Source organism: Cibotium barometz, chromosome 32, assembly GCF_041138505.1.
Source record: "Cibotium barometz isolate CiBa-2024 chromosome 32, ASM4113850v1, whole genome shotgun sequence".
Classification (NCBI taxonomy): domain Eukaryota; kingdom Viridiplantae; phylum Streptophyta; class Polypodiopsida; order Cyatheales; family Cibotiaceae; genus Cibotium; species Cibotium barometz.
This window is the reverse complement of record NC_141077.1, coordinates 12,442,408-12,454,668: the sequence shown is the minus strand read 5'-3', so window position 1 is coordinate 12,454,668 and position 12,261 is coordinate 12,442,408. Positions and strand designations below refer to the sequence as shown.

Sequence of the window (12,261 nt, the reverse complement as noted above, 5' to 3'; positions counted from 1 at the left end):
TGTCTTTCTCTAGCCCACTCATTGAGAGTCCTCTCTAGGCATGCTACGTGTTGCCTTCCTCTCGTTCATAGTCACTATCACATATTCTGGTCTATGACTATCATTTTCTAGTTTAGCACTTGGGCTAGCCCATATATTTTGCTTTTGTGGACACCTTTCTGTTCACGGTGAACATGCTGCATTTTTGTGGACACTTTTCTATTCACGGTGAACATGCTGCATTTTTGTGGACACTTTTCTATTCACGGTGAACATGCTGCATTTTTGGACTATTAAAGCCAGCCTACTCCATGGTCGAGTGTGTCAAGTCTTCTAGTTTCTTACTAGAGGAGGCACCACCCTTCTTAGAGTAAAAGCGTTCCATGATTTCTTCCAACCATGGGCCTGTTCTTGTACACCCACCAATGATATAATCATTGTAGTGTGCACTTTGAAGGACCACCACCATAGAGAGGTCAATGGTTGTGGCCTCAGATAATGTAAGGTGCTTCCTATACCCAACAGTCGTTCTCATAATAGAGTGTTTTCTCTCTACTAAATTAGTGGTAGGAACAAAAGGCCCATCATCTTCTTGCTTCAAAAACCAGGCACTCCAATGGAACGCACACACTTCCCACCATGCAATCCATGTCTCCAAGTATGGCAACTCACTCTTAAAGGCATGTCCCTTTCTCCACCATTGCTCTGCAAGTATTGTTTGCAATTCTTTGCAGTTATCTCCATAAGTGCGTTTTTCCATTTTCTACAAATCATCTTGTGTTCTTCGTGAGAAGAATACCCAATACAATTTATCATGTGTTGTATCATACTCTTCTCCCAATGAAATGAACATGACCACTCCTTGTAAGGCATTTCTTTCCCTTCGAACTTATTGAACGAGCAACACGTGACATTTTAGAAAACAAGTGCAGTTGGGTTTGTATTCAAGAAAAACAACTCTCATATGGTCCAATTTATTCTTTTTGAGTGATGGCCTTTTAATCATCACGACTGTGCAATTTATTCTTAGAGTGATGGCCATGTAGATGTTTTTTTTAAAAGAAATTTGAAAGGCTTCTCACCACAAAAATAACGAAATAAACATAATAATGAAATTAACTGAAAGGCTTGCATGTCCAATCACTTCATAAAAAATAGTGGGTTCTTACTAATTTTAAAATGGTCTCAATAGTTTGGGTGCCCGGTCCTTTTTTTTTTGGTTGTCGGCCCCCCTGCACTTTGCAAGCACCCAAACGCTTTCCTTGCCCAAGGTTTGAACCCTTCGAAAAGTTCTTTCACAAACCCTAATTTTCCATTGCTCCTGCTTGCAGATGAGGGAAGGTCGAGTGAAGGAAGAGGAAGACTCGCAGCTCGCCATATGCTGATGAAAAAATGCAGGTTAACCCACGCCGGCGTAGGTTACTTATGTTGCTCAATCATTTTGAACTTGGCTCTTCTCAAGCTATCGATTTTGAAATCTTTTCATCATCAGTGAGAGCTTCTTCACCCTTTGTGAATAAACCCATGCGTGTTCTCTAGGAATAAAAAACCAGGTTAGCTTGCGTAGCACAGGCTACCTTTATTGATCAATCATTTTGAACTTAGCTCTTCTCAAGTTGTCAATTTTGAAATTTTTTCAGATTCTTCACCCTTTGTGAATAAACCCATGTGTGTTCTCAATAATTCTTTATTGTGCTTAGCTTGAACTTCTGTTAGCAAAAAGGCCTTGTTGTGCTTAGAGGTGTTATTGCCTTGTTTAATAGGTGTGGAGCTTAGAGTTTGTTTGTTTCTATCGAGAGTTAATGAGCTCCCCTTGTAGCTTCTAGTAGTTCACTGTAACCTGCTAGAAAGCCTCCCTTTTTCAGTAGGAAGATTGCTGACATCAAGGGCTCCATTTCTAATTATTATCAGAGGTTACATCCTTAATTGTGATTGGATAGAAAATGCAGGCTGCAAAAATTGCAAGCTACCACAGTGTTAGTTTCATGTGAGTTATTTGTTTTAGGGGGAAAGGCTATCAAAGGCACTTTGTTTTTTCTTTATAATAGAATAAAACTCTCCTTTTGTCTTTTTGATGGAATTATGCTGTGTTTTCATGAAATTTAATATGGCCAATATGGACTGTGCTGGAACGGGCTATCAAAGGGACCTTATTTTTAATGTGGCCAATATGGACTGTGTCAGAACGGGCTATCAAAGGGACCTTATTTTTATATATTTTTGGAATTAAACCCTCTTAGTTTGGCATTTTGATGGAATTTTGTTGTGTGTTTGGTGAAATTAAATAAAACACACATTGTCAATATGGATTGTGCGCCGGCGCGAGCTATCATCTCACAAAGACTTTGTTTTTCCTTTTTGATAGAATCAAACCCTTTCTTTTTTACATTTTGATGGAATTGTGTTGTGTTTTTGCCAAAAATGAATAAAATTAGACTTTGTTTTTCCTTTCTGATAGAATCAAACCCTTTTTTTAAAACATTTTGATGGAATTGTGTTTTTTTGCTGAAAATGAATAAAATTAGCATTCCATGGGAGACCTCTCCTTTTACATTTTGATGACATTCCTCTCTGTTTTACTAATTTATTACATTACCATGATGTTTTATTTTGCAGCAAACATGTTGTTGTCTTAAAAGAGAGGGGGAGGTAGAAGGAGTAGAAAAGGGCCAAGACCAAGCAAGGTAGATTTGATTTCAGAGTCGTAGGAGGATAACATGGAAGTCTTTGAAAATAATGAAAGAGTTGATGTGGACATGGGATAAGATGAGACTAGAGATATAGCTACAGAGAACAATGAAAAAGAGAAGCATTTGAATGAGCAAGAGGTAAGATTGCAAATCGTGCCCTACATCTTGCGTCCGAAGGTGTTGAAAGAAGATACAATCAAGGATGAGAGTAGCATTTCCATGTTTCAAGGTGAAGACATCCTCAAGAAAGTCAAAATAGTGAGTTGCTTCAAATGTCCTCTAATTTCTCTTTGTTGGATGATTCTATATGCTAAAGCAAGAGGTTTGAGAGATGATATTTTTGGTTTGAATATTGCTTTTGGGAGAGAGGGTTATGTGCTAGAGAAAGGTGTCTTCATTGTTTCAGTGTTGACATGTGACAGAGGTGAAGCTTTAGTTAGTGAGGACATTATGGGCAAGCTGGATTCGATATGGCATGACATGAATAGGGACTTTGAGGAAGAGATAGCAACCCGTCCTAATCTTCATATGCTTGTAGGGCACATGTTTTATGTATGGCAGGGAAACCACAAAATAGTGGCACGGATTGAGGTAATATGGGAAATATTTACTAAGAAAAGAGATGTAAGAATGTGAGAGTGTTATCCACCATTATTGATCCTTCACGAGTTAGCGAGATTGCACTTCTCTCTCATGCTTACAAAGAATGAACTTGTAAGTACTTACCTAATTCTTTGTTGTTTAAACTTGAGAGTGCTTACTTTTTTTATGTTGACTAAAGTATTGATGAAATAACTTTTTACGTTTTGATTGAAGTGTTGATGAAAAACTTTTAAAGTGTTAGTGTTTTTGAATTAATGTAGCCTAAACATGTATGCATTGGTTGCCATCTCTTTGAGGGATGAATTAGTGAACACAGCCAACATTTGTTCAAAAAATCTAGAAGATTATTTGAAAGAGTTTCCCAATGAGGATGTGAAGCTCATTGTGCAAAAATTTGAAAGAAGTACACCAAGGGAGTTGAGCCTTAGTTTCCACTGACACAGAGATACTTAGGCATATTGGTATATAATGTAAGTTATTTAATGTTTAATAAGACATTTTAACATGTGTAACTTTAGCATTTTAGATGTTTTCATATATAATAAGACAAGGTCATAAGCAACAAGCATCAAGTGTCTATGAATTGGATATTTTGTGTTGGTGAGAGCATAATGTGGTTTCCATAGGTTTATTTCTTCAAAGATTTACATAAGAAGCTAGAACCAATGAGGTCTTATTTATTTAAGGAAGAGTTGGGAAAGGTAGAGAAGAAGGAAATGGATGAATTGACTAGAAATTATAGTGATAGAATTAGAAAGATAACTTTCTACAAACAACTTGGATATCGTGTCTTTCAACAATATGCCTTGCTCTTTTTATTGATTTAGCATCTTTTTTTGGTTTAGGGCACTATTTTTATTGGGGATAGATCCTTAATATTGTTGATCCCTCTCTTGGGGAAGAGTGGTGGAAGAGAGTCTTGACACTAAAGTGGTAGTGTGAAAGCTTCGCCACATTGGAGAAGCTAAACTTGCTTGCAATGTGTAATATTTTCAATGAGACAAAGTTATATTGATTGTCTCTATTTGAGGTAAACAAGGCTACTAAATCCATGTTTGCCCTTCCAAGAGGGGACCACGACTACAAAAAGTAAGCCTCTCTCTCTCTCTCTCTCTCTCTCTCTCTCTCTCTCTCATGTTTCAAAGAACACGAAATGAGTATATAAATAAATGAATCTCATGTAATATTAAAAATGTTATCATTTTGTAGTTGGATTCAAAGAGAGGTTGTGTTGGAGAAGACATTCTTGAGAGCTCAAGATGTGCTTAATGATTTCATCAACGTGCCTGGTGGAATTGTGCCCTTTTCTTGATTACTATGAGGAGGTGAGGATTGAGAAAATAAATTTCTTGTTTCATATGGTCATGCGTGTGGAGGGAAAAGGGAAGGGAGATGATCTCTAAGAAAACTTGACTTGATTTAGATGGCTGCTCAGAGACTGGTGTACAGGTGTACTATTTTAGAGTGGTCGCATGTGCAGGTAGGTCTGTGTTTTTTGGTTGTTTTCTAAGTTGCTCTTGGTAGCGTGTGTTTAAAATTACATAGGTTTCTACTATTTTTGAAAGAGAATGGTCACATTATTACTCTCTCTCTAAGGGCAATGGTTGTCAATCACTAATGAGGCTACCACAATGTATCCTTCTTACATACATTCCCTTTCAAAGTCGGAGTTAGATAACTATCCATGGTGGATCGATATGGATAGTGGTGAATTACTAGAGTGGGAAAAGGAGGACAATTAAAGAAGGAGGTGGAACAAGGTGGTAGGAGGGGCACACATGTAGAGTTTCATGGTAGGATCATTGTGCTTTGTTTTGGATACAAATTGACAATGATGTGTATTGACTATAGGCCTGTGTATTAGTTTTGGTAGGTTGTGAGAAACATTGACATCAAGCTCAGGAGCCTATCCTTTCAGAGGAGACAGAGCCTGTCCTTTCAAAGGACGATGCTTATTTTCCTTGTAAGAAGCCATTCCATCTCATATACTCCTTTAATTATATAGGTTTGGTGTAGTTGGTTCAAATAAGGTCTCTTTGGTTGTTTGTGTTTGGAAGGGAGTGCGGACAATACTTGCTGAGTGATTTTAAAGAAAAGAAGCACTTTTATCTATGTTCCTAAGCATAGCATTGATTCATTGCTTGTTGGGATGGACCATAAGTGTATAGCCATTGTTGGTGACTTCAGTGACATAGGGGTAGATTTCTCGTGCAACAAGAAGAATCCCATGTACACAAAGATTCATGAGCACTTTATGAGATATTGGCCTCAAGGTAGGGAGCTTGTGAGGAAGGAGAAATCTGTGGGGTGGGCAGTAGATTTTATTTTTCTTGATCTCCCCTTTGCTGGATTTCTTTATGGTTCTTTGCCTTGACCTACATGGGATATGATCATAGAGGGAGCACATGCGATATGGGATATCAGTCCGTAGCCTCTTCGCATTCTGATCATGGATGGCTACTCATTATGGCATCCAATGGAGGTATGATTGATCTTTGGAAACCTTGGTATGGTTCAAAGAATCAAATTATAATTTAGGTGTTTTCCTTTTAGGACATACCGTACGGTGGATTGAGCGGTATCGTCTCATGTATTTGATCTTGAGATTTGGCAACGAGTTATTGTCATGCATCACTCTGCCTATGGCTATGTGGAGCTTGCAAGATCTACAATAGAGGTATGTCCACTCTTCTTTTGGTGTTTAATGATGCTTTTCTATGTTCTGGTTTGTACTTTTGCATACATTAGCTATACTGAATATGTTCTTTGTCTTGTTTTGGTTCCTTGCAGTATAGTACATCTATATTGTTTATGATCCGGCAGATGGATCCACATGTCTAATTATCAGATAGTACGCCTCTATTTGATTCCTTTTAGATGTAGCCATTAGATTCTGTTGCATACCATCATTTGCCACCTATAGGGAGGGCTAGGGGACCTAATGGTGCTGAGTGGGAGCATGGAGATAAGCCATACATTCATGACTTGCTATTTGGAGATGTGCCATCGCTCGCGATGGTATAGTAGTGGAGCTGGGTTACGACACAACCCCAATCCTGAGGGCATGCCTTCACACTGTGGTTGCATGTGCATTTAGATGGATGTGGACGACAAGGTTATCACATCTTATGTACAGCCTCTTCTTTATAGCAAGAATAGAGTTGGAGGTGAGGAGGTCAGTACTTTATATATTGGCGATGACATGGTGGATGTACCGGCACCACGGAGAAATCCGTACAACTAGTGAGCATATTCACCTCGTATTCGCCGCTAGCACTATTAATTACTATTTCATTTACTATTCGGACATTTTTTGGTGGATTACCGACTCTATTGGTATGGATTCGTGAATGTAATGGGAATATTGGCTATGTCTTAGGTACAATGTTGCTATTTTATTGTGTTTGGCACCTTTCAATGCCTTTTGTCTTTCCAACAACATTTTTTGGTTAATAGTTGATTGAAAGATGCTTTGAAGGGAGATGTAATTTTTCATTTGTTTTCTCTGTTGTGTGCATAGATGATGATTTGGCCTAAAATTTCTTCTTGTTATTTTTGTCTATGTGAAGTATGCCACAAGAGTATGCTGAGACAATTTACAAGACACATGGTATAGGTGATTCCCAATATGATCAAGGATATCGAGAGTGCCAACACAAATGATCATGGTTAGTGATCCCCGATATGATTAGGGATTTCGAGAGCACCAACAAAAATGTAACTTTTTTTGTTGATGATGAGTGCAACTCAGTCTAGTCCAATGGAGCACAAGTGATTAGCTAGTCCAACACAAACGATCAAGGTAGGTGATCCCTGATATAAGAGCGGCAACACAAATGCAACTTTTTATTGATGATGACTGCGACTCGGTGTAGTCCAATGGAGCACAAGCGATTAGCTAGTAGCTATGAGTGAAAACATAGCTAGTAGCTATATTTTCACTATCGCAGTTCATTTGTGGCTCCTTGTGTCTTCTATGAATGGAATGTTGCTCTAATTAAGTAAATGAAACCATAACCTTTTTTATGCCAAAGTGACGTGTTCTCGTTTATGAATTGCTCGTTCCAACAGACATTGTAGATGGCATTGTCTTTGGGCAGTTTTGTACCAAGATCATGGTATGATTGCTTATGAGAGTCGCAAGTTGAGTGAGAAGGATGAAAATGTATGTGTATGAACAAGAGATGCTTACTATTTTACATGCTATCAAGAAATGGCACCACTATCTTTATGGGATTCACTTTTATGTGAGAAGTGATCATTGTGTGTTGAGGTATTTCCTCTCTCAACCAAATTTGTCTCCGAAGCAAAGGCGGTAGTTGGCTACCTTGCAAAACTATGACTTGAGATTACATACACAAAGGGCAAAGAGAATGTGGTTTTGCCGATGCTTTATCAAGATTGTGGGTATGCTCTTTGTCGACTATCTCCAAAGTGCATAAAGATTGGATCATGGAAATTTAAGAGGAGTATCTCTTGGATGAGGAAGTGTGACAAATACTACAAAAATATCAACATGGTTCTCATGAGGATTTGGTTCATTTTAAGCTTCAAAATGGTCTCTTGTACTACAAAGAAAGAGTCTATCTTGTGTCTATGTCTTAATACAAGCGAAAGGTGATGGAAGAAATGCATTCATCTCCTATTTATAGGGAATTTGTGTCTTTTTAAGACCTAACTCAACAAGGATCCGACACATAAGCTCGAGGATTTGCTTCAGCCCTTACCTATTCTTGAGGGGAAGTGGACACACATTGCTATGGACTTTATTATTGGACTTCCTCGTACAAAGAACGGGTGGGATAACTTGTACATAGTTGTGGATAGATTGACAAAGGTGGCACATTTTATCTGTCAACGAGATCTTTTTGTACTTATTAAAGAAATAATTAAAAACTCACAAATTCATCAAAGATTAAAGTATAGACTTGCATCAAATTGATATGAAAAAGTAAAACATAGCATAAACAAGAGAGATAGAACAACATCACCATCAAGACAAGATTGGGTGCAATCTCCCCTCTCATGCGTGTAGCTCCACTTCCACAATATGAGTATTTTTAAGAATTGTATTCAATAAATAGCCCAAGGAGCCATTAATAGTTGTGCGTACAAATTAGGCTTGCTTTTCCACTTTTTACAAAAATAGCTCAAGCACTAGAGCTTGTTCAACACTAAGTGTAAATAATCGAACTCTTCTAGTATTTGTGCTAGGATTATAGCAACGCTATGCACAAACGTGCATAAATAATTTGTACAAACATTTGGCATGTGGCCAACAAAAATAACCTTTTGCACATTCGCACATATAATAACCTTGTGCACATTCACAAATTCCATTTATTAAGCTGATTTTTGTACACATTAAATCAAGCATATTTTTATACGATTATTAAGCATTAAAAATATGATAAAATATATACTTGTAACAGTCCTCCCATTTGAGGAAATAATTATCCTCAATTATGTAGAAGAAAATGCTACAACAACAATATTATGGTTGTAGCTATCGACATCATAACTTGCAAGGTTAACTCAAAGGTTCAGAACATGGTTTAGAGGCTGATTAGGCATGGCTCATAGGTTCTTATGGACATGGAATACCACAAACAGACTCAGAGGTTCATTGATCGAGCATGGCTCAGAGGCTTGGGTGAACATGAACTGCAAACAATTAAACTCGTGTGACACCTAAATTGGTGACTCTCGCACTCATCATCAAATCACAAATAATATACATAAAATAACCTAGCAACATGAAAGGCTATAGATGATATAAAATTCTAATACATGATTAGCAAAATGATCTCCATCTTCCTGCCACCACTCAATCCACCATCCATATGACACCTCAATCGGTACCCTCATATAGTATGACACCTCAATCGGTACCCTCGCACATCTCATGCCATACGACACCTCAATCAGTATCCTTGTATGGTGCAACACCTCATTCAGTACCCTTGCACATCTAAGTACCTATACTCGTACTCATACGCAATCCACGTTAGTTAAACAATTAATTGAACACATCAATTCATCCCAATGTCGTCATGAGATATATGCAACCATAAAATCAAATTACATGTACCAACAGGCACGACACACACAAGCGTCCTCGATATAAAATAAGAAATATAAATCCCAGTAAACAAGAGTAATTCTCATATCATTTCCTCTTGCTGGGGTTGCAACTATCCTCAGTTGCGTAAATACATGAGAGGATGGCTTCATGATTGGTGTGGAAAACTAGATCAACACATAATGCAAATATGCAATGAACCAATCAAATGAACATATGTGAAATGAGTCTAAGTGTCCCATACTACAAAGGCGCATTCCACATACACACATGGGATGGTAAAAGATAGAAGACATAAATGTGTATGGAGGAGTAAGTACATGAAACAAATCCGATGTCCCATACCATCAGATTAATTCCACATATCACTCCTTCATAATAGAATTTTGAGACAGAGTGGCCAGTTCCCTTTGAAATTTAAATTCTGACATAAATTTTCTTTATCTTAAAATTTTATTTAAGTTACTGAATTTGAACTAATCTTAATGTTGAATGATCTATGTTTACTAATTAAATTCTTAGGTTGTAAAAATATTATAGAAATGCATCCAAAGAGGTGCAAATCGTTATGGTTTCTATGGATAGGGAATATAAAGTTGTTAAACATAATTCATGAGGAACTTAACATCATAAGAATAAAATATAAATTAATTATGGATATAAGGATAGGAAATACTAACCTTGAGTTGAAAAGTTGTTTGAGAGGGTGTGAGATTGTAAATAAAGAATAGATAGAATTGATTTTTCAATACATCCAAAGTTTAAGCACAAATATAAATATGAATAACTAGTAACAATTCTAACAATCTTAATTAAGTAAACAAGTCTAAATATATGTACTTACCTTAATGTCAAATGAGATGATGATGATTAATTTGCATTTGAAGTTGAATAAACTTGAATAATAAATATGAAACTTGGCAATCATAAGGTTGAGTCAAGTTAAAGAAGGTCGTACCTTATATATATTCGGTTGCAATAATGTTCTACATTGAGAATACTTCATTAGAATTTAAAGAGAAAAATGAGAAAGCGTACCTTATATATATTCGGTCGTTCCTTATATATATTCGGTCATACCTTATATATATTCGGTCGTACCTTATATATATTCGGTTACAATAATGTTCTACATTGAGAATACTTCATTAGAAATTAAAGAGAAAAATGAGAAAGCGATGCAAATGGATTGATATATATATGTGTGTGTGTGTGTGTGTGTATAATTCTTCCAAACCTAACTAAGGTTATATTAAATTGTGACCTTATAAGAAATAAAATCTATAGTAATATGGTTTGAAATTCTACACATAAATATTTAAGCGTGATCATTATTTTAAGGATAGTAATGAGAAGCTTACTTAGAAAGTACTCGAATCATTGTCTCAAAGATAATACTTACATAAAAATATTAGAGGAATTATTTACTAAGTTATAGAGGGTAGCAACTTACTTGTAAGTATCAGATAACTTTGCTAAAAATACATCATTAAAAGGACATAAATATCGTAAGCATATGTGACATTTTAATTTACTGATGATTAAAAATTATGAAAAATGGAGAAACTTACTTAGGTTGGATTTGTAAAATATTAGTTAGAAGAAAATGAATTGACAAATAACATTTTTTATTTTATGCAAGTAATCAAATTACACAAAGAAAATACTTAATTGGTAAATCATCGAAGATTTTACATATACTAATCTGCAGGTTAGTTTTAATTTATAATATAATATTAAACTTCAGTTATTAATTTATAAAATTTAGAAAGTGTAGTTATTACTTAGCTTGAATTTCACTCACAATTCCTAAAAAGTCGAAAGCCGGTATGTCAAAGAGTAAGTGGAAAGAATAATATTTGTTGATGTCAAAAAATCAACTAATAACCATGGATCCGAAAATCTCCAAAAGGCCAAGAATATTGCTCAATAAATTCATTCAATGTAGAAAATAACTCCTTAACACTGAAATAAATCCAAAGTAATAACTCGTGTCAAAGAGGTCTTCAAAAGAGTTCAAAATTTGTCAAAGAAGATAAACAAGGCAATAATTTCTTGATGATGCAGAGCTTTGAGCTTGCGGAGAAACCACCTCTTGCTAGATTTTTCCAAAAATCATAAGTTTCGTGCGCTGAGATTTTAGATGCCCATGAATTGCACTTGTAAATCTCTTTTTAAGATATGAAAAAAAAGCTTTATTTTAAGCTTTAGAACTAAGCTTTTATCAAAGCTTTAATAATCTTTGAAGTAAAACTTATGAAGCTTTATAAAAGGGCTTCACCCAAATGAATGGAAACCGGCGGCCCTCTAACGGGGCATAGTAGAATTTCAGGAAAATGGGCAACCCCCTTTTTTAAAAAATTAGTTTAAAAATAAAGCTTATATTTTACTAAGCTTTGCTCTGTTGTTGACTTTAATAAGCTTGTTAACTAAGCTTACAGGCCTTAAAAAGGAGAGATTTAAAGGGGACGGCTCACAGTAGATAGCCATCGATCGAGAAAGAAGAAAAATAAGGCCAATTTAGCAGTTATTGTGAATCCTTGGATGTTTTCGCTGCCGCCTCCGCCTGTGGATGGGGTGAAGAAGAAAAACTTACAATGGATCACGACTTCAACAATTAGTCCTAAAAGGTATATGTCTTATAGTTTCACATAGTTTCTTATCCTTGTTTTCGCCTTTGTTTGTTGTAGTGCATGTAAAAAAACTTTGAGTTGCATGTAGGAAAAATGAGATCTTGCAAATCTTAGCAAGGCCTAAAGAAGTGCGAGTTAGTTAGGGAATGCCAACAGATATGCCTTTCCACATTCATGAAGAAGGAGACATATTGGTATCATGCTTGTATAAGGGCTTCAAAGATTATCTGTTACAAGAGGGTGATGGTCCTCTTACACAAAAGTAATTAAAATA

At 36.1% G+C, this 12,261-nt stretch overlaps 1 long non-coding RNA gene across 1 annotated transcript; it reads left to right on the top strand.

The window, feature by feature from the left end:
• The first annotated feature begins 5,014 nt into the window (after positions 1–5,014).
• Positions 5,015–6,534, top strand: LOC147619833 (uncharacterized). Its single transcript, XR_015261790.1, has 3 exons — positions 5,015–5,754; positions 5,826–5,949; positions 6,063–6,534. It is a non-coding gene; the product is annotated as an uncharacterized LOC147619833 (long non-coding RNA).
• Positions 6,535–12,261: the final 5,727 nt, after the last annotated feature.